This window comes from Zootoca vivipara, chromosome 1, assembly GCF_965207765.1.
Source record: "Zootoca vivipara chromosome 1, rZooViv2.hap1.1, whole genome shotgun sequence".
Classification (NCBI taxonomy): Eukaryota; Metazoa; Chordata; class Lepidosauria; order Squamata; family Lacertidae; genus Zootoca; species Zootoca vivipara.
The window spans coordinates 36,136,006-36,159,836 of NC_142582.1; positions in this window are offsets into that span (position 1 = coordinate 36,136,006).

Consider the following 23,831-nt stretch of genomic DNA (forward strand, 5'->3'; position numbering starts at 1 on the left):
AGTGGTCTGACTTGTTATAATGCAGCTTTCCATGTTCCTAACCATGATTTCCCAATGATTTCAGAGTGGGTTGAGGTGGGGATGCCCAACAATCATGGCACAAATTCCTAAAATATATATTTATAGTGAAAAATAATTTGTATGATCTGACAAATTGAAAACATATCCAACAGAATTTAATTTTGTTTGGTCATGCTTTCTCGACTATATAAGCAACATAGACTACTTTTATTTGCTTCCTTCGCAAAAAAAAAGGGGGGGGGAGGCCAATATGTGAACTATGCCTGTGATTCTCAGCCTAGCTGGTGCCTGGTATCTTCAGGAGCTGCAGCACCCACAGGCACCTTTGCTTAGAGGTATAGCAGTACTTGCTACAGCATACATGGTGCTGATGCTTTGAAAACCTACCTGCTGCTATTGTTGATGCTGCAGACCAGAATCAAGATTTTAGAAATGAATGAGGAAGGGAGAATCAGTAAAGCTAAGGCAGTAGTGATGGCAATAAAAGTTCCATGAGGGGCTTTGTGTGTGTGTGAGTGTCCTCTTATAATCTGCAATTGAAGCACACATAAACTTGATTGGATATTAATCAGCAAGGTCTTTGTGGATGGTTAAAGCTTCATCAATGCATATCGATTGGGCATTTTTAATGCTAACCAAGACATGCATTATTCAGAGTGTGAGCAAGCAAGAGTCTGCAAGGAGATGAGTGCCCATGAAGCGTTGCTATTTTATTTACTGTACCGATTTAAATTGTAGCCTAGGTTTTGTATAATACAACATCCTTTGCAACAGCAACCTGTCTAAGGTCTGAGATGCCGTAGAAGGGCTGTTGGAACAAACTGCAGTTGCAGAACAAACCTTCGCTCAGTAAAATCTTGCTGACATTGAGGAGCTGAGTGCTGGTTGCTTCTGTTAAGATAACACAAATGCTGAAATGCACACCATCTTTTGCCATATAAGAACTGATTGATCACTGACTGATGACTTCAATTAGCATGAATGTTGTGTTTCATGTTAAAGGATTTTGGAGCAACTTGCCTTTAAAATGTATGCTGTCATCCTAGGAGAAAAAGTGTATTTTACAGATGATTGACAATCCACTGCTGTCAATTATTGTTTATATATGGTATGTTTTATTGTTTCTGTAGCACATAATTTCTTCTTGATGTATACATTTTATATCTATATAATATCCCACTGTTATATCCTAGCTCATTGGCAATTTCTGGTCTATAGACCTGATGGTATTTCATACTAGTATTAGAATTGATGTACATATTCCAGAATGCTTATGGTTATTACTATTATTAGTCTGAGAGCACAGTTTATTTCAGGTGCATGGGTTTCATGCTGAAACAGGAACTGTTTTCCTGTAGTCAAAACAGTAAGCAGAAGAAAAATGACTTCAGTTTAAAAGTTTTGAGCTCTTTTACTACATAATGATAGAAATTATTGTTATTGTATTGTATTATTATATTATATTGGTATATATTATATTGGTATATATTATATTATATTATATTATATTAATTATATTATATTATATTATTGCTTGGTGTTGAAAACGTGGTAGGAAAACAATGGAGTTCCTGTAATTTGAGATATACTAAAAAGAGCATAGGATGCTTCTCTAAAGGGAAATATCTTCCACAAAAAATAAATGGCATTTGATTGGGTGAATTTGAATGTATTAATAGCCCTGTTCAGCTGACTGTGTGAAGTCAAGACATAAAGTGCATAGAGGGACCTGGACAAGACTGTGGGAGATTTTTCAGTCAAACCTAACAATGTCTGTCATTGCTAGTTAGTAAATTAAGGGGTTAAGGACCACAGAGATGTAAATTTCTAGAGTAGTCTCAGCTAGGCCATGCCCCCCTTACCTTCAGGGAGGGAGGAAGTAAGGCTTGTTTCCTGTTCTTTTGTCTTTTTCTTTCTTCTCTTTGAACCATGTAACTGACCAGACACATGAGGCTGCATCTCCTGAGCAACAGACTTCATGCTTGAAACTAACTTTTGTATTTTTGTACTCGATATGTTTTTACCTGTATTGACTTTGCTTAGTATTGAATGATGCATGACTGAAACCTTTGATTACTGTAAGTAAAGCATTTAAACTTACTTAAGTTTGTGGTCAATTCACTGTGAGAGGAGTAGAGGTGGGGAGCACGTTGTGAGTGCTTAATGCTGGAATATTTAAATGTCTAACAACCTTTATTTTCCACACTTTGCAAATGCTGCATATATTTCAGTTTTAAACTCTGCTGGGGGCTCTTTTGGCTAGAGAGTGAGTCAAACCCTCCACTTTTTAAATTCAGGCAGTTAGCTGTTTGTTCTTTTCCAGTTTCCCATGCACATGTGGAACTTCAGGATTAATTGGTATTGCCCAGTTATTTCCCAATAAAGGACTGAAGGGAGCTTGAAAGTGTGTTCAGCTGAATCTGTTTAGAAGATTCCTGTAATGGAGAACCCTGCATTATCAGGTCTTACAGTCACAGGGAGCCTTTTAAGTGTGTTCAGCCTCCTGCCCCCCATGAAGGCAGGGAGAACCCTGCATTATCAGGTCTTACAGTCACAGGGAGCCTTTTAAGTGTGTTCAGCCTCCTGCCCCCCATGAAGGCAGGGACTCCAAAACAACTGAATGAGGACTGAGTATGCTCAGTGGTTATGGAAGATAGGAACACAGGAAGCTCCCTTATACAGAGTTGGACCAATAGTCCATATAGCTCAATATTCTCTACATGAACTAGCTCTGGCTCTTTAGCATTTCAGGCAAGGGTCTCTCCTATCATACTTGGAGATTCTAGGAGCTTTTAGACAAGACAGATGCCCTAACATTGAGATACAACCATTCCTCTATCATGGAATGCTGGCTGAGTGTTGGTATAGGGAAATGGATGGGGAAGATAAATGAAATGGAGTGGTTGGAATCCTGAGTGGGAGTTCTCCACACTGCAGCATCCCACTTGTACTGTAACAACTCTCCTCTTCCCCTTGCTTTGCTTTTTGCCAGAATGCCACCAATGCAATTTAAACCTAAATGTTTCCCTAGATGTTCAGTAATGGGCCTTTTCAAAACGAAACTTAAATATGAAGGATCAGCAAAGTTTTGGTAATTGTACAAATACCCTTGTTTCTACTACATGCACTTGAAACATTCAGAGTCGGTGGAGAGAAGGTAAGGCACAGCAGGGTTGTTATAACCCTGTGCTATTCATCTTTTAAATGATACATTTTTTGTCCCTTTTATGAAGTATTTGCCATATCAAATGTTTCATAGTTTCATGAAGGGTCTCTTTGATTTCTCTCCCTTAGGAATTTTTAAGTACAGTATAGCGCTCCTTTAGAAGAAGGCTTTCTGTTACAATTATAAATAAGCTGCTTGAGACTAAGGACTGTTGCTCATTGGCTGCCGATGCCTAAAAAATGGAACTACTCCGCTTTCATATTAAACTGAAAGAACCTGCTAAAACCTTTTTGACCTCAAAGTGGCTTGACTAAGATAAGATTTCTTTGTATATTATTGTGAGAGGAACCTATATATTTGGGCTTCACATACTTGGAAAAAATCTACCTGTAATGAGTGTAATCAACTGGCACTTCAAAAGAACTGAGCACCATCATTTCTGTCTTTTTGGAAACAATAACATATTATTTTAGTAGTCAGAGCATGAGCTTCCTGCCTCTCTGGGTCATGGCAATATCCCATAAGATAATCACCATTCAGTGTTCTCGCCTTCAGTCCTATCAAGATCATCATCTCTTTTCAGGACATTTCAATCTCTTTGGCGCCTCAACTTTTGGCTCATAGGTCCCAGGCTTTTCATTTGTTGACATACTTTCTCTGCTGCAAATCACCCCCAATCTCATTTGCTCTGTGCTGCATTTCCTCTTTTTTTGTCATGTTGGGCAACATCTAAGTCTGTATTTATTTGCCTCACTCTGTTCCGACATTTATTCACACTTTCAGCTGCAGTTGGTTTACTTTGCACAAGTATTTCTTCCTTGTTGCTGTCCACCGATGAATCTCTCTCTCTCTCTCATCTATCAATCATCTATCTATCTATCATCATCTACCATCTGTTATCTATCTAAATGTATATAGTAGTGTACAATAGACATATATCTCAGCTATCAACAGATGTTTGAAAAGTGGTTGTGTGTTCCCTTATTTTAAAGTTATTGAATTTCCAGAGGGGTGGCCCTGTTAGTTGTTGTTGTTGTTTAGTCGTGTCCGACTCTTCGTGACCCCATGGACCAGAGCACGCCAGGCACTCGTGTCATCCACTGCCTCCTACAGTTTGGTCAAACTCATGTTTGTAGCCTCGAGAACACTGTCCAACCATCTTGTCCTCTGTTGTCACTTTCTGCCATCAAGGTTGTGTCATTTGCATATCTGAGGTTGTTGATATTTCTTCTGGCAATCTTAATTCCGGTTTGGGATTCATCCAGTCCAGCCTTTTGCATGATGAATTCTTCATATAAGTTAACTAAGAAGGGAGACAATATACAGCCTTGTCATACTCCTTTCCCAATTTCGAACCAATCAGTTGTTCCATATCCAGTTCTAACTGTAGCTTCTTGTCCCACATAGAGATTTCTCAGGAGACAGATGAGGTGATCAGGCACTCCCATTTCTTTAAGAACTTGCCATAGTTTGCTGTGGTCGACACTGTCACTTTTGTATAGTCAATGAAGCAGAAGTAGATGTTTTTCTGGAACTCTAGCTTTTTCCATAATCCAGCGCATGTTTGCAATTTGGTCTCTGGTTCCTCTGCCCCTTCGAAATCCAGTTTGCACTTCTGGGAGTTTTCGGTCCACATACTGCTTAAGCCTGCCTTGTAGAATTTTAAGCATAACTTTGCAAGCATGTGAAATGAGTGCAATTGTGCGGTAGTTGGAGCATTCTTTGGCACTGCCCTTCTTTGGGATTGGGATGTAGACTGATCTTCTCTAATCCTCTTTTGGCTGCAGAGAATATAATCAATCTGATTTCAATGCTGAGAATATAATCAATCTGATTTCAATGCTGCCCATCTGGTGATATAATCAATATAATCATATAATCAATGCAGAGAATATAATCAATCTGATTTCAATGCTGCCCATCTGGTGATGTCCATGTGTAGAGTCGTCTCTTGTGTTGCTGGAAAAGAGTGTTTGTGATGACCAGCTTGTTCTCTTGACAGAACTCAAAAAAGCAAAAAAAGAATTTTATGGCACCTTAAAGAAAAAGTTAATGAAGTAGCTAATGGCCCATCACAAAGCAAACTATAGCAGCAATACTAACCATGCATTCTAAGAAGTAAGTCCCATGGAATTCAATTGGGCTTACTCCCAAATAACTGAGGTAAAGACTGCAATCTAGCTTTCATGATTTTACAGTTCTGTAAGCTCCTGTATCCTTTCCCTCACTCAGGCATCAGGGAAGAACAGTTCATATTTTGCTCTTTGTGTCCTGGATTGTATGAATTACTTTGGACATACTGTGCATTTTACAGGCACTCTAATGACACTTACATAAGTCCTTTTCATAATGTGACATGTAATTTCATAAATGTGGGTTTTATGCAGAAAATAGCCCTGTGTGTTCCTCTGCGCAAGCTAATTTGTGTTTCAAATATTTGTAGAAAGCATTAATTTGTGTTCAACAGTTTGAAATCTGCAGACTTTAATTGAGGTGCACAGATAAAGTCAACAGATCTCAAAAGATATAACAATTTCATCTGAAGTGAACAATAATGAATGATACATTGGATTTTAAATTCATAAAAGGAAGCTGATTAAGGCTACAATCATAACCCCATTGATTAGGATTACAGCTTTAGTCATCTCCACCCTCAGTCTTTATAGAGGGAGAAGTCAGGCTAACTACAAGATACACAAATTGTTAGTGAAGTTATTGAAGTGTTAACAGTCTGTGCTGTGAGGCAATAAAGGTCCGTATTAATGTCACTGCAATCACATTGTACCAAAAGCTGTGGGGACCACCCTTGTGTTGGAATCCTTGTTGAAAAATAAATACAGAATATTTATCTAGAGGAAGAAGTAGAAAAAACTAAATTGGGAATTTTACATTTTGAGTAAGTACTTTTCACCATTTCAGAACAGCATTGGTTGAGAAATCTGGGTGATATGGCTTTTTTTTTAAAAAAACAACAACACACCCCTAAGGGTACATGATCCATCCAATTTTCATCAAAAATCATTTTGGGGTTTTTCAATGTGACTGAATGTAAATCTGCAAAATATTTTGATTTCCCAAACGTGGGGATGCTTTATCATTAAACAACAACATCCCAACAGTGTGGGGGGGGGAACCCTTTAAAAATCATTCCAAAGGAAGGGAAGAAGGTTGCTAGTATGCAATAGTATTGTGCAGAGTAGCTCTGATAAAAGGTGACAAAATATTTCCCCCCTGATTTTGTCAAGTTGCAATGAGGGAGCACCATGATACATATACTGAAAAAGAAATGTCATTGTCCTGGGAAATTACCATAATCCAACAGAATAGTAAAATCTTAATAAAAAGGCAAATTTAGCTCAATTCTAACAGATGATTAACATTTTGATTGGATTGCACCGTGGAAAGAATTATCTTTGCAATTCAGGATCATTTCAAAGTTTAATAATCTGCATTTCGCAGCCGCATGAAATACTAGCAGTTTTTTTATATTAGAACCAAAAGTAATCAAAGCTTCATAAAGACAGTACAGTAGCCAGCCACCTGTCCTGTGTTAGAGAGGCACCCCTCGTTTCCTTACTTAATATCCTGGAACCGATATCCCAAAATGGAGCTATTAAAAAGCATTTGATATTATGTTTGGTAATATAATCATGCATGTATGCCTTTAATGTCCTACATTGTTATACTATGCATTTAACCTTGTTGGTGGGTGTTTCTAAAACGAAAAGAAAAGAAAAAGTTATGTGAATTGCCAACTGTTCTCTTTTGTTTTCTTACAACAAAGTGTTGATTCCAACTCTAATTCTTGGAGCAAAGGGTCTAGTATTTGGCTCATGTCAATGGAATTTAAAGGGAAGTTTTGAAGTCGATGTAAGTTTCCAAATGCTCACTCTTAGAATAGGCTTGCTTAATGCTTAAAATGTTCAATTTATGAAAATAACCTTGACAGCATTAAGCAATTTTCATGAAGTATTTTTTTTAAGAAGCCTTCGGATATGTAGCTACCGTTGCTTTGCAAATGAATGCTGCCTTCAGAATGATGGATGCTAGCCAACTGAGTCATACTCAGAGTAGATCCACTGAAATCACGACTAAGGGTCCCACTGATTTCAGTAGGTCTACTCTGCCTTTGATAGTCGGCTTCCACTGGATATATGAGAAGGTGACCTCATGGAGTCAGTTTTGGTATAGTTGTGAGGATGCTCTCAGCTGGTCATAATCATAAAAGGCTTCATAAAAGATAGAGCATTTTTAAACATTAAACTCCAGCCTTTTAGCATGTCTTGCACTATTTATATGACCGTTTGATTATTATCCGGGCAGAAGAAAAAGTGTAATATGAAGGAGACTTCTGGTTATCATAGGTTTTATACCTGCCTTATAAACCAATTAAAGGGCTAACTTGTTTAAGCCACTCATGTGAAAATGTCCAAAGGAGATTCTGAAGGAGATTCTGAAGTATGTATGTACAGCTCAAGAAACTGAAAAGTAAACTACAGTAAATAATATTTTGACTACACATAAAAAAAAACACTTTTTACTAGAATAGTTTGGTCATGGAAGAAATTTCAAAATCCTTCCTATACATTATTATATATGAATGTACATGACCTGCACATTCTTCATCCCTCTTCATCCCACCTGGCTTAACTTCCTATTGCACACAAGTTAGCAGACTAGGCGAATGCAAAACATACAAATGAATGTCAGTATGGAATCCTGCAACATATAGGGCGGTGGTGGGGGTGTGTTTGTTTCTGAGTGAACTAATTGGGTTCACATTTTACATCAATATAAAGGCTATTTATCCTCTCGAAAGCAACATCAGGAAACTAAATTACGACAGTCTAAATAATCTTTTTATCCTGGAACATTACAAAACTAATGAGAGGTTGTACATTGAATAACAAAACATTGTGGATGTTTCCCAGGCAAGGTGAGTATTATTGTTTATTGTGTCTTCTACCTATGATACACTAGAAAACTAACTTAACTCCATGCATGTGATTTGCATAATGTCTAAAGGAAGATTTCTTCTCCTGCAAAACATGCTGCATTCTAGAGCAACCCAACAACATATTTCTAATAACATTCATAATAGTAACTTATTTTCTCTGCACTTGAACATATGATTGTTTGACATCATTTTAAAGGGGTCCTGTGTCTAGGGAAGCAAATTTATTCCTTAGTGTGTCATAGACATTTCTTGCCTCCTCACTCCCCACCTCAAAATGTGTTCGCTAGTTTTTAAAGGTAGGTTCCTGAGTTTCAACAGGAATGAACTGAGGTATCTTCATTGTAGAGACAAGGAGAATGGAGGATTATTGAGGTGCTATCATGAGTCGAAGGCCTGTGGCAGAGCCAGGGGTGGAACCGAGAGCTGTTAACATTGATTGTTCCACTTTATTCACTGGTCTGTCATTCTGCCTACACACTAATATCTCAGGCAACCATTAACAGGAAGATAAATAGCGTAAGGTTCAGGACGTAGCCCTGTCTGATTCTCCTCTCCTCTTGAAATGCAGGCAATTGTTGGCCTCCACAACAGACACTGATCTTAGTTCAGTCATCCAAGTGCATCATCTTGAAGAGGGCATGGCGTCCACAATCAATTGCCATAGATAAAAGCTTTTCCCATAAACTCCTCTAATTAATTAACGAAATGCGGACTTTAAATTGATGGAGGCTGTAACGTCAAGTTTTCTTTAATCCTGGGCTGTGCATATCAATAACACCAGGGAGTGCAAGAGGAAGAGCGACAAAGCACTGCAAACACGCTGAGAAAGCCATTTCACTTTTTCTCAAGGATCACATTTGGCTTAGCAGTAGGGTAGGATACTGCCCGTGTAGAATCCTTTGGCTCTCTATCCCAGAATCCTAAGCTATTGAAGCCTTCAGCCCTCTATTTGATATATCAGGGAATGTAGAGACCACCAGAGGGTGCTGTCTTGAGACACTTGCATAAGGTTTTTCTTCTTAAAGTGTGTGTGCGTGGAGGGGGGGGGATACACTGATGACTCAGTTAGAAACTTGCATTATCAGCAGATGGCTAAGAAGTGGTCATTCCAGTTGTTTCTTAAAAAGAAAAGAATTTGTAGTTCTTTAAAAAAAGAAGAAAACAGTTGTGCAAACGGAAGCAAGTGGAACAAAGTCTACTTGTGCAATGGGACTTTTTACCCTCATCACCCTCCCCATGCTGTGCTCCATGAGCCCTTCCCAAATCTGGAGAACTCCCCATCAGGGAGGAGAAGGCAGATTCTTCTGCCAGGCAAGCAGAAACGCTGGCACTGGCAGAACCATCTCCACTGCAGCACCTTGACTGCAATCCATAGTTAACTTCTCCTGTGAAGACGCAGCTGCCTAGTGGGTCCCTCCTTTTTGTGGTTTTTCCTTCTCTCCCACAGCCCTATGACCTGCTCCTTGAGAGCCCTAGACTGCTTTTGCCCACACAACCAGACCTGTGGTAATCCCAATCTGACTGGAACAATGCCCGGATTTCCCCAAACCAGTCCACCTTGGTTCAGGCCTCGGCTGAATCCAGTGCACAGCCTCTCTATCCAGCTTTTTGAGTCTACCAACATCAATTCCATCAGCATTTTGAGTGCTTCTCTAAAAGCACTTGTACACTTGTCTAATGCTATCCAAAGGACCACAGTTGCTAAGGAAACTATTTCCTTGTTATCTGGGCATTCAACCGATCTGCCTTATTCTCTTTCCTTTGCGCTCTCTCTCTCTCTCTCTCTCTCTCTCTCTCTCTCTCTCTCTCTCCTTGCACAACTCCTCCATCTCCTTTTTACGTGCATCAAGAAGCAGTTGTTTGCTGCTATTGTGTTAGATGCAGTGAGACACCCTACTCAAAGTAGCCCATGGGTGAGACATAGAAAGAGTTCATGTATCCTAGGACATTCCCTGCTCTCATTAATAAATATGTATATGTAAAAAAGTTCTGCATATGGTCTAGAGTGTTGAAAGACATTGTTATACCTGCTATACATCATGGTAGGGTTTTTTAAAGGAAACTTTAGCTGATGTATAAAATGTCAGGAGTGTGCCCCATATACACATTCACACACATTTTATTTATTTGTTTAAAGCAGATTCAGTATCTAGCTATCAGAAAGCCATGAGCATACAAATAACTGGGGGAGGAAAAAGAAGAGGCAGGAGGTAAAGGGTTACTGTATTAAGACAATCTGTGGAATAAACAGCAAGTGCTTTCATTCTCTAGTGCCTTTCACTGTGTTTCTTTCTTTCATAATGGAACAGGCACCTGAAATGAATGGTGGTCCCTGGAAGTTCTGTTGTCCTTTATCATAGTGATTCACCCATTTGCACATTAGCTGCATGTGCTTTTCTTTATTTGTCTGCATTACCTTCAGATACATCTTTGTGTGCCCATTGAAATTTGTACCTTTTTGTCATCAGCATTTTGTCTTCAACATTTTTGCATTTCCAAATTCAGTGGTACCAAGCAAAAAAAGAAAAAGAAAAAGAGAGAGATCACAGGTTGGTTTTGATATCTTTGTCTTACTGACTTCCTCAAGCCCCCGCCAGGAACACCACTAAATAAATATCCACTTCAAAAAAGCACTTTAATTCGAAAAGGAAAACATCCCCCACTCCTTTTTTTAAACAAGAAAGCCAAGTTCTGAAAAGCAGAGTGAAAAAACAATATGTAGAGGCTGGTATAATTATGAGTAAATACCGTGTGGGTGTTAATTACTAATGTTCCTTTACTCATCCTTGAACTCAATATGGGTTTTTTAAAATGTATTTTTTGCATAGAGTTTTGGATGGAGTGTCGTACACAACAGATACTGCTTTTATGATGAGCGTCTGTAACAATAATATGAAAAGAAAAAGAAATAAAGTAATATCTAGCCAGCTATGCAGCGTTGCACTTTTTGAATTAGGGCACAAGATCTAAACCCTTGGGTCACCACCTTTTTGGGCACATTTCAAATTTTGAGAGTGTGCTGGGGGATGCCAGTCACAAGGCTGCCATGGGTGGGTGGCATAACACAAAATGTCTGCCATGGGAAACTCGGCATAAAGTAAAATTAGAGAGAAAACTTTATGCTTACCATGGGAAATCAGCTATGTTCTGCTGGTCCTGAATGTGGAGTTTCACACAGTATTGGTTACATAAACACAAGGGGAGGGGGCGAGAGATGCTGCTGATGTCTAACAACACTATCAGGAAAAATACTCAAAAATAGATGGGCACACCTCTACAAGATACCCAGATACCTCTTTGCTTTCTTTGCAGCAGGGTTAAAAGACTTGCTTTTTTAAAAAGAAAGAAAGAAAGAAAACTCAGATTCCAGGACTGCTGCCCAGGGCCACCAATGAAAGCATTTGCAGACACCATGGTATTCTGTGAACTACTTTATTCCCTAACTCACAATGTCAAAAATAAAATGCAACAATTTCCCTGAATCTCCCATTGAAAGTATTTCACATAACTGCCGCCAGGTCTAATTTGAATTTTCAAATCGCAGGTAGTACAGTACTAGATATATTTCGGAAACATTTTATATTGGGCTTTGTCCAAGGAAGTGCTCCTGTTAGCTCAAAGCCTTCCACTTACGCAATGAGACGTTATCTCCCACTGTTCTCCTTCCATGTATCTGCACCCACCCCCACAAAAAAAATCTATTCTGGGTCCCCCCCCCAACCTCTGAGCATATTTGCGGAGGTGTGGGGGAGGCATGAATAGAGGAAGTCTCATTGCAGAGGCAGAAGTCTGTGTGCTAATGGGACAGCTACATTGGCTATAACCCAATTATATATATACTGTATATTAGATCACGACCATTAGTAGCACTGAGGAAACATATCCTATGTACTCTAAAGGCAAATCCATAAAACCAGTCGGTACTTACTCATTTCCCATATACTTATAAATATACTCAAAATATAAATGGAATAATCAAAGCTGGTAAACATTTCAGAAAGATGAGGAAGCAAAAACAGCCCAAAGTAGGGCTAGCTGATTATTGCTCACTTATAGTCAGTGGCAAGTGAGGTTTGGGAGGATCCTGCATGTGAATCACCAGCAAACAATAGATGTTGAGTGTTCAGAACTTAAATTAATTACCTGATGGACACACTAAGGTGGCAATTCTAGGCACCCTCATCTGGAAGTAAGCCCTGTTCACACAGCTGAACATATACCAGAGAACATGCATAGGTTGAAATGTGCTATTGTTGTTGTTAATTATTATTATTATTATCCTTCTGCAAGGGATGTCATCCTTGCTGAATGAATGAGCCTGACAGAAAGGACTTCCTTCCATTTTATTTGAAAGGAACTTGATCTTCTCACCTGCCTATTTATATATATGTGAGAGCACAGCAACACACACAAGAAAAGCCCTGAAGGATAGTTCTAGTCCTGCATCCTATTCTCACAGGGGCCAACCAGATGCCCTAGTTAAACTATGGAAAACACTCCAGTGGGAGGCAGTTGGGTGGCTTTCAAAGAGGATTAGGCAAATTTGTGAAGGAAGCTATCCATGGCTACAAGCCACACCACCTAGCAAGCTACTTCTTTATAGCTGGCATATCTGGGATGTCAGCCTACTATCTTTCTATTGCTTCCACTCCACTGGGGAATAATAATAATAATAATAATAATAATAATAATAATAATAATAATAATCTGGCTGGTTTTCCCCAGCCACTCTGGACAGATTCCAACAAAATATTAAAAATACGATAAAACATTAAACATTGAAAACTTCCCTAAACAGGGCTGCCTTCAGATGTCTTCTAAATGTCATATAGTTGCTTATTTCTTTGACATCTGATGGGAGGGTGGCTGCCACCACTGAGAAGGCCCTCTACCTGGTTCCCTGTAACCTCACTTGCGCAGCCAGGCGGATTCCCCCCCAGTCCCCGGGGCAGCCCTGAGCGGAATAATGACACAGGACAACGTATTTATGGGATTAAAATTGGCCACAACTTTATTAAAATTCAGATGTAGGAAGACCTTGGCGCAGGCATTGGGTGTATATCCCTCCCAGCCCCCAGCCGGGGGTGGGGTTATCTTCAGGGTTGTCCAGCATGAGTGGGGGTTGGGCTAACTCTGGAGAACATATGTTCAAGCAGATAGCCCGCCCCCCTGATCCCCGCCGCTGGAAGGGGAGGGCAATAATCAGCCAAGTGGCATCGCCAAATGCCCCCCCCCTTGAGGCCCGTTTACGGGAACCCTGTTATCGCCGCCGCAATAGGGCGGGGGGTCACCGCCCCCACGCCCCTCCCCTTTATGTGAATGACTAAAGGATTCCGCCCAAGGCCTGCATCCGCCAAAGTTGTGATGAATTGCTACGGGAAAGGCGAAACCTGCCAATGCAGGGAAAGTCCTTTCCAGCCCTTTAACAGCGACCGGTCGTAGCAGCGCCTGCGTGCGTGTACGCCTGTGGAAGAAAAACCTGAAAAGCAAGAAGCCTGTGAAAGTAAATAACCTGTAAAGGAAGCATAAAGTTAGGGAGTGGAGGGTGGGAAAGCTCTGAATCCGTCGGCTGCTTCCGAAGAATGGCTCCTCTCCTTTGTGTGCAGGTAAGCCTACCTGATCCTACCTGGCCGATCCCCCTGGCGTGCCTCCCCTCGGCTGGATTGGTCGGCTGACTGAGTGGGTGGTGACTCCAGCCTCCAGCCTCAGGTAGGCAGTGCCAGCCTCCAAGCTTCCAGGTCTGCCTCAGGGATCCCAGGGGGGGGGGCCTGCACGCGGCTGCGCAAAATGCGCCTCCCCTTTATGTTGGGGAAGTGGTCATTCTCGCAGTGAGGGAACCGCCAGAAGGCCCTCGGAGCTGGACCTCAGTGGAAGCCAAGCAGCCACCCTTTCTTCTTTATCCTACAAGGCGCACTTAGGAATCAATAGTTAAGCTTCTTATTCGTTTCCATACAGGAAGAAACTGTACACTCTTATTAGTATGACACCTATTTAAGAGAATCTGAACAAATGCAATTGCTTAATGGCTTAAACATGTTTAACTTGGTGCTGCTGAGGAAAAAAAATCAAACTGCCTCCAGAATGTCACGGTGACTTGCATCCTGTTTTTATACTCTCTGATAATTAATTGTTAGCAATGTATAAACAAACAGGCCTCAGTGCCATTATTTTTTAATCCTATTGATTACACTGCATAGAAAAAGGTTTTGTTTTTCATGTTTTTTAGAAAATCGGATATAGAAAATTGTCACAAGTCTCCCATTTTATACCTGTTGCAGATCACTGCTGTGCCTCTCCCATATTTTGACAAAGTAGAGCCAAGAGTCCAGAAGAGTATGTATAAATAATTCTCACTTAATAACCTAAAACTTCAAGGTCAAATTTTGTAAAGGTTTTCTGTGAATCTTTTCTGGCCATAATTGATTTCTTACTTCAGAATATGAAGAGGAGATGGTTCAATTTAGATGGCCCATATGTGATTCAAGGCTTAGTTGTTCCTGATGCCTTTGTCTTCAGCGGATGTACTGAAATCCCATTCAAGGTAGAAGAGGCTATCAGGGTATTTAAATTAGGTCAAAGGAATTTAATTCTATTGGGTTGGATTGGGAAGCATTCTATGCATCAGATAGAGAAAGAAAAATGGAAATAAACCAAGAAGGGAGACATTTAGTAAATTGAGATAAAATACATGAAATAAAATTGGTATTGGGGCATGTACAATCAATTAATATTTTAACAATCTGTAGAAGGAGGCTGGCAGTAAGAGGAAACCATAAGAACCACTCAGAATTCCAAAATGCAAAATGCAATTTTTCTTAAAGGTCAAAAGCAGAATTGAATCAAGAAGGTTTTGGGCTCCATAATTAAAAAAAAGTTAACTATAATTCTAAGAGAAGATGTAGGTCATTGAGACCATTGAGTTTATTAGATTCTATTTATTTTGTCATAACAACATGAGAGTACACAGCACACATTGATTTCTTAGAGTATGTTGTTCTGGCATTGCATTAAGTCCCCAGTGATTCTATGCCTTGGTTCCTCAAGCAGCTGCAGATGCCAAGGACCGTTTTATGGATCTTCCAAGGATCTTCTTTCTTGCCAGGAAGCTAGAGGTTAGCACCTTCTTCACTTGCCCTGTGGTGCTTGTCAGCAATGTCCCTATGCACTCACTCATCCTTGCAGCCAAGACTGATGGCTCTCTATGAGCTGCCATAGGTGGGCATGGACTGTAACTTCAGTTACTACCATGGTAGAGCCTGGCTACCCATGAGCATTTCAAGTCAAGGTGGAGCTCCCTCTGTATCCTGCTGAATGTTCAGTTGGGTCTGGTATGCTGTTGCCCTAGAGCGGTAGGTACAACTGGTTTGAGCAAACTGCAGGGTTCTGTTTTGCTTTATGGTCATCAGAGGCAGAGCTAGCTGCTCCAACACCCAGAGCGGCATCCTTGGAGGTGGGGCTAGCCATTCATGGGGTGGGGCTAGCAGCCCACAGCAACCACCCTGGGGGCGGGGGGCAATGTCACCCCCCCTCAGGGATGACACCCACACCCACTGGACCCCCTTTCTCCACCAGTGATAATCATATCACAATAAAGATGGTCATCAGAAGGTCAGGGTGCGTCTCTACCATGAAGAGGTCTTAAGTAGGAAGCTTATTTATTTTCTGGGCAATGATTGCTTTCTAAAACTTGTTATCTGACAAACCACAGCCCTTGATTTTTCTATTTCTTCTCTTATTTCCTTTTAGTTGTATATCTGTGGTATGTTCTCCTTGTTGGCATCCATCTGTCCCCTCTACAGCATGTGCCGAAACCACCTTCATGACCATTGTACCCACATCTGCTTAATCTGCCAGAGCCTGTCTTTGCATGCAGGGGAAGTCCTTAACCCATCGGTTACCCTCACCTGGCATAGCCAGCCAGGTGAAATCGTTTCCCAGAGCGTGGCTGCTGTCACATTTTGACAGCTTCTAGGAGCCACACAGTTCTGACCTAGAGTCTTCTTCTTGTTGTTTTCTATTGAAACAAACACAATACATACAGCCAGCTTTATGGGCACATGAAGAACTTTCCTAAGGTTGTGTTCACAATAGGCACTCTTAAGAAAGGGCCTGTGAAATCTCTGTCAAAGTAATTGTATCATTTGCAGGAGAAATGAATGGATTTGTTCTGTCACAGCATCCTGAACAGATTGACTCTTAAAGATGACACCAAGTGAAGCACCACAATAGGTCTTTGAAATCACTTTGCAGCTTAAGACGGCAAAAGCACCCACTGAGAAGGAAAAATACTAATTGAGAAAAAAGAAGAATGACCATGGTAGGAACAAAATGTCAGAGAATGATAATATAAGAGATAATAATAATTTATTATTTATACCCTGCCCATCTGGCTGGGTTTCCCCAGCCACTCTGGGCGGCTTCCAACAGAAATATTAAAATACACCAATTTCTTAAACATTAAAAGCCTCCCTAAACAGGGCTGCCTTCAGATTTCTTCTAAAAATCTGGTAGCTGTTTTCCTTTTTGACATCTGATGGGAGGGTGTTCCACAGGGCAGGTGCCACCACCGAGAAGGCCCTCTGCCTGGTTCCCTGCAACTTGGCTTCTCACAATGAGGGAACCGCCAGAAGGCCCTCGGAGCTGGACCTCAGTGTCCGGGCAGAATGATGGGGGTGGAGACACTCCTTTAGATGAGCATATTGTTGAATGCCACCCCAATCTCAGAGCAGTGCAAGATTCCATAGGTTCCAGGATTCATTTGGGAAATGAAGCACAGCAGAGACTGTAGTGCCTTTGTGATATATGGTTTATTTACACATACAACCTGAGCCTAGAATGGAGGAGTTCACAGCATCAACACCTCAAAAGGGTCTTGTTTCTCCCATAGCTACAGCCTTGGATTAAAACAGAAATCAAATATTGTTCTCAATCGTTGGCCTGACTCTTTCTCCAGCTTGCTGCCTTACTTTTAGGTCACATTACTGCCCCAAAACTCTACTCCAAACTCTGGCTTTGTCTATTGAGGGAGGAGGCCCCACCTGTTGGCTGTATTGCACAGAGCCCTTTAATCCCCTTTAATTGCTCATCACCCAGGCTATCATCCTCACCAGGTGGCTAGCATGGCAATTCAGAAAAAAATTGAAGCCTTGATTAACTTCCAATATTTGCTGGATCCAGGGGTCAGGAGGGTCTCTGCACACAGCCATCTCCCTCCAAATGCATAACATTTTGGTTAGAAGAGAAATTGGGTTGCAAGAGACCAATCAGATCTGATACAGGATCTACTTGCTAGTTATACTTTCTTGTTACAGAGGCAAAAAAGCACTGACATGCTCCAATGCCAAAGGTTCCTGTCAAGCAGCAAACAGTTGAAAAGCATGAATACAACTGCACTATATCACACCCATTGTTGCAAGGCGAGACAACACTCAACCATTTGGGTGCTACCCATTCCTGGCAAGTTGTACCCCTTGAAAATCTTAACAACCCAAAGGTTGCTTCAGAACAGACTAATTGCCATGATAGATTTAATGGAGGGAGCAGCCCTATGACCCTGCAGATGTTGTTGGGCAATACCTCCATGCTGGGTGGGATTAAGGGAACTGGAGTCCGACAACATCTGGATGGTCATAGGATCACCTTCCCTAGATTTGACCAAGGTCCATTTAGTGTAGCATAGTGTCAGATACATCTGGAATGATCACCTGTCGGACACATGGTGGATGATAGCAACCATCTATTGCTTGCCCCCCAGCAACTGATGATCTGAACTGTGATATCAAATTGTCTATTGTAGACTATCATATAGCTCTTTAAGTACAAGATAATGGGGGCAAACTGGGGCAGCCTATCATATTTTCTTTCTTGACTTGGCTAAGTCCAGGGGCAGTTTACCTTCCAAATCCAACTGGAGCCAGCTGGTTTATATTGTATTGTATTGTATTGTATTGTATTGTATTGTATTGTATTGTATTGTATTGTATTGTATTGTATTGTATTTATTTATATTTATTCAGCCCCTTATCACAAAAATCACAGAATGGGGGGCATCCAATTTAAACAATTAAAATCAATCCACATGTTATAAGAAGACTTTTGTGCTATCCATCTAACCCTAGGACTCTACCCACCAATGCATACCATTGACCCTAAATAGTGTTTCTGTTTCAGTGTATCTGAAGAATTATGCATGCACACGAAAGCTCATACCAATAACAAACTTAGTTGGTCTCTAAGGTGCTACTGGAAGGAATTTTTTTATTTTCTTCCTAAATAGTGTGTGTGTAGGGGATATGTATACCATTTTTCTAACAACAAAGTGGTGCCCAAAGAGGCTCACAGCCAAAAGAAAGCAATACAGTGGTACCTCTACTTACGAATGTTTCTACTTACGAATGGAGCTCCGTCCGCCATCTTGGATGCGGTTTAGATAGGATTTTTTTCTACTTACGAATTTTTAGATAGGGTTGCTTTGACTTACGATTTTTTTCTCCCAATGCAATCCTATGGGATTCGACTTACAATTTTTTTCGACTTACGAATGTGCGTTCATAACGCATTAAATTCGTAAATAGAGGTACCACTGTAGTGGTAAGAACATCCCACCCATTGATATATATATATCATAGTAGCATATATACAAGTCATAAAGTAGCAAAAAAACCAAACCATTCAATAAAGCATTGATGCAGTTCCAGAACAAACACATAAACATTCAAACTTATTTTGTAATTTATTAGTAATAGTTGTTGAACAGAAGCTCAGTGCTAGTGGACATAATCCCTTGTGCTTGGGGGCATTGACTTCCTGACCTAATGCACAGTCCCAAACAGTAGGTCCTTTCAAAGTTTCAGCCACAAGGGAGATGAGGGCTGATCAACAGGCTCCACTCAGCCCTGCATGGAACACACCCTCTTGCAAACAGCGGTCCCACTCCACGCAGCAACTGGTCCTTTCATAGTTTCAGCCACAAGGGAGGTGGGGCTGGTCTCATCCCTGTATCATTTCAGGACTAGAATGGTGTATTTTCTTGCATAACGATGTATCCATGAATGCCCATAATACTTTGTGGAATGTACTCCTCCCCCACTAGGGTCTGCACAATGGCAAAGGCTGGGCAAGTAAGCTGGGCGTCAGGTTTATCAGTGGAATAATAACAACATAAAAATGTTGTGAGTTAAGAATCATTTTATTGTGCTATTTCATGGGGAAGAACTTTGCTCCAATAGAGCAAAGGAATTTCTCTTTATGGGTGTGTGTTTTCTAACTTCCAAGATTTGGTAAAATTGATAAATGCTCATCAGGATTATTGTAGGCATCCTGGCAGCAGGAAATGTACAGCAGAAGGGATTTCCCCAGGGGGAGAGATAGTAACTAAACTTTAGTCACTAAAGCAACACTTTACTAATCACGGCACTATAAGAAGAGCAAAGGACTTTCAATCTGACCAGCTGTGTTGGTTGCAGTTGTTCAGCACGGCTTCATTTGTAGCCCCCAATGGATTGCCACTCTAAATTTCCTTTAGATTCTGCTATGCCAGGAGACCCTTCTCCTGGGATCATTAGGCAGCTCTCGATTTAGGTTGCCAGTAAAACAGGAGAGTTACAATTTAATGGTGCTGCTGGAGTCATTGAAATGGCACTGCCTATATTCTTGCAGAAGGGAAGATGAAGAAGGGAATGCCAGAGGAACAGGGGAGTTAGAAGGACACAGGAAGGACTAGGAAGTTCACATCAGCAGAAGCAGCCAGAAGGCAGGGAGGAGGTGCATCAGTTCGGGCTATAAAAGGTTCCTATTTTATTTTATTTTTATTTCACTGTATCCATATTTCATGCTTGCTAACAAGGTTGGAAACTTGCTTCACTCCAAATGCAGAGACAAAGATCCAGAGAGATTTGCACCTAATATTCCACCCACAGTCTTCCCAATAAGAAGAACAGAAAAACTGAAGAACAGCCTTAATATTACATAAACCTTATAAATGAGTGAATTACATGAAGCCACCTTATGCATGCTTCCTATCCTATAAAAGATGTAGCAACACAGAAGAAGGGAGGGAAAAAAAACCATTTCCCCACTGTTTAATGTATACAGTGGTACCTCGGTTTACAAACACAATTGGTTCCGGAAGTCTGTACTTAACCTGAAGTGTACTTAACCTGAAGCGAACTTTCCCATTGAAAGTAATGGAAAGTGGATTAATCTGTTCCAGACGGGTCATAGAATCATAGAGTTGGAAGAGACCACAAGGGCTATCCAGTCCAACCCCCTGCTAAGCAGGAAACACCATCAAAGCATTCCTGACAGATGGCTGTCAAGCCTCCGCTTAAAGACCTCCAAAGAAGGAGACTCCACCACACTCTTTGGCAGTAAATTCCACTGTCGAACAGCTCTTACTGTCAGGAAGTTCTTCCTAATGTTTAGGTGGAATCTTCTTTCTTGTAGTTTGAATCCATTGCTCCGTGTCCGCTTCTCTGGAGCAGCAGAAAACAACCTTTCACCCTCTTCTATATGACACCCTTTTATATATTTGAACATGGCTATCATATCACCCCTTAACCTTCTCTTCTCCAGGCTAAACATACCCAGCTCCCTAAGCCGTTCCTCATAAGGCATCGTTTCCAGGCTTTTGACCATTTTGGTTGCCCTCCTCTGGACATGTTCCAGCTTGTCAATATCCTTTTTGAACTGCGGTGCCCAGAACTGGACACAGTATTCCAGGTGAGGTCTGACCAGAGCGGAATACAGTGGTACTATTACTTCCCTTGATCTAGATGCTATACTCCTATTGATGCAGCCCAGAATTGCATTGGCTTTTTAAGCTGCTACATCACACTGTTGACTCATGTCAAGTTTGTGGTCTACCAAGACTCCTAGATCCTTTTCACATGTACTGCTCTCAAGCCAGGTGTCACCCATCCTGTATTTGTGCCTTTCATTTTTTTTTTTTTTGCCCAAGTGTAGTACTTTACATTTCTCCCTGTTAAAATTCATCTTGTTTGCTTTGGCCCAGTTGTCTAATCTGTTAAGGTCATTTTGAAGTGTGATCCTGTCCTCTGGGGTATTAGCCACCCCTCCCAATTTGGTGTCATCTGCAAACTTACTCAGGATGCCCTCAAGCCCATCATCCAAGTCATTGATAAAGATGTTGAATAAGACTGGGCCCAAGACAGAACCCTGTGGCACCCCACTAGTCACTACTCTCCAGGATGAAGAGGAGCCATTGATGAGCACCCTTTGGGTTTGGTCAGTCAGCCAGTTACAAATCCACTGAATGGTAGCATTGTCTAGCCCGCATTTTACCAGCTTCTTTACAAGAATATCATGGGGCACCTTGTCAAAGGCCTTGCTGAAATCAATATAGGCTGTATCCGCAGCATTCCCTTCATCTACCAGGCTTGTAATTCTGTCAAAAAAATGAGATCAGATTAGTCTGACATGACCTATTTTTCAGAAACCCATGCTGACTTTTAGTGATCATTGTGTTCCTTTCTAGGTGCTCACAGACCGTTTGCTTAATGATCTGCTCTAGAATCTTTCCTGGTATTGATGTCAGGTTGACTGGGCGGTAATTGTTTGGGTCCTCTCTTTCCCCCTTTTTGAAAATAGGGACAACATTTGCCCTTCTCCAGTCTGCTGGGACTTCGCCTGTTCTCCAGGAATTCTCAAAGATTACTGCCAGTGGTTTGGAAATCACCTCTGCCAGTTCTTTTAATACTCTTGGATGTAGTTCATCTGGCCCTGGAGACTTGAATACATCTAAACTAGCCAAGTATTCTTGTACTACCTCCTTACTTGTTCGGGGCTGTGTTCCCCCTGCTGAATCATCTGCTCCATATTCTTCAGGTCGGGCATTGTTTTCTTTTTTGGAGAAGACTGAGGCAAAGAAGGTATTGAGGAGTTCTGCCTTTTCTGTGTCCCCTGTTCGCATTTCACCATCTTCTCCTCTAAGTGACCCCAGTGTTTCCTTGTTCTTCATTTTGCTATGGACATACCCATAAAAGCCCTTTTTGTTGCTTTTAACCTCTCTAGCAAGCCTGAGTTCATTCTGTACTTTAGCTTCTCTGACATTGTCTCTACACGTGCTGGCTATTTGTTTGAATTCCTGTCTGGTGGTTTCCCCCTTTTTCCATTTTTTGTACATATCCCTTTTAAATCTTAACTCAGTTAAAAGTTCTTTAGATAGCCACCCTGGCTTCTTTAGGCACCTTCCATGTTTCCATGGGTCCGCGGAGTACTGAACCTGAAGCGTACTTAACCCGAGGTATGAGTGTAATTGGTTCTGGAAGTCTGTACTTAACCTGAAGCGTACTTAACCTGAAGCGAAGTTTCCCATTGAAAGTAATGGAAAGTGTATTAATCCGTTCCAGACAGGTGCGTGGAGTACTTAAACTGAAAATACTCAAACCGAGGCGTACTTAAACTGAGGTATGACTGTATAGTGAAAGAAGACAGGGTTTGAACTATATGATAAGTATTATGGACTGTCATGCTCACTGATCCAAAAGAATGGGCTGTTTTCTCACCTATAAATAATGGTAGTTAGATTGTAGAGAGGTTTTAACCTCTAATTTGGTTACCGTAGGTTTTTATCTGCACCAGACACAGCCAAGTACAAGATGTTAATGGAATTCAAGGACAATCTAAGTATGAAAACAGAGAGGCACCATTTTCTTTTCATACAATAAGCTCTATTTCAAAAGAAATAGAGTAAGAAAATGCACATTTAATTGCTTCTTATTTAGTTAACACTGCTGGCTGATATTAAAATAAAAACTGCCTTTCTGGAGTATAAACCACACTTAAATAACCCATTCTTGTGTGCAATACGCCTATGTTTCTTTTTCATGAATTTGTAACTAAAGTAAAAGAAATTTCCTCTGTTCAAACTTGCCCCAGAACTATTGATCCAATTATGACTACATCTACTGCCAAAAAATCTTTAGCAAAATTAAGTTTTGCCTTCTTCCCCCAGTGGGATATTTTCTGGAATACTATAGGAAGAAAACAAGCCTCCAGAATATATGAGCATATTGGTTTTGGAACGGGAACTTTGTAACAGGATATTGAAATTTTTAATGGATCTGCTTAATTGATCTGCTAAATTAAAAGCTGTTCTAGAAGGTCCTCCTTTCCAGAAAAAAAGAAGTTGGCAGGATCAGCTATGAATTGTGAGTTTGCCATAAACTCACATGTTTGCTAAAAACTAAGGACAGGATAAAAGCAAGAAAAGAAAGATTTCAGTACTCAGGCAGTTCACAATTACGGATGGGGAAGAAACTGGATTCAGTTAGCATTTAAACGTGAATCTGTCGAACTTGCAGTTTCCAAAAACTGCACAGCTTTAAGGCTCTCCAAAGCCTTGGCAAACAGAGCTGTCCTATGAAATAACAGATTTTCCATTTAAGCAGCTTCATCTACATGCGTGGATCTTCTGTAGCATGAGCAAAATAGGAAGAAAAAGAATCCTGCATCTGGTGATGTGCATAATGGAACAGAATTGTAGAACCCATGACTGCAAGATAAGGACTGTTTGAAGAATATCATTTGACTTGACCCATGCCTTAAGTTTAAAAGAACTTAGTTGTCCACCAGCTTTTCACCTTCTGAACGTTCTGATGCAGTTCTTCATTTACAAACCGAAACAAAAAATATATTTAAAATGCAAATTCTTTTGAGAGAAGATGC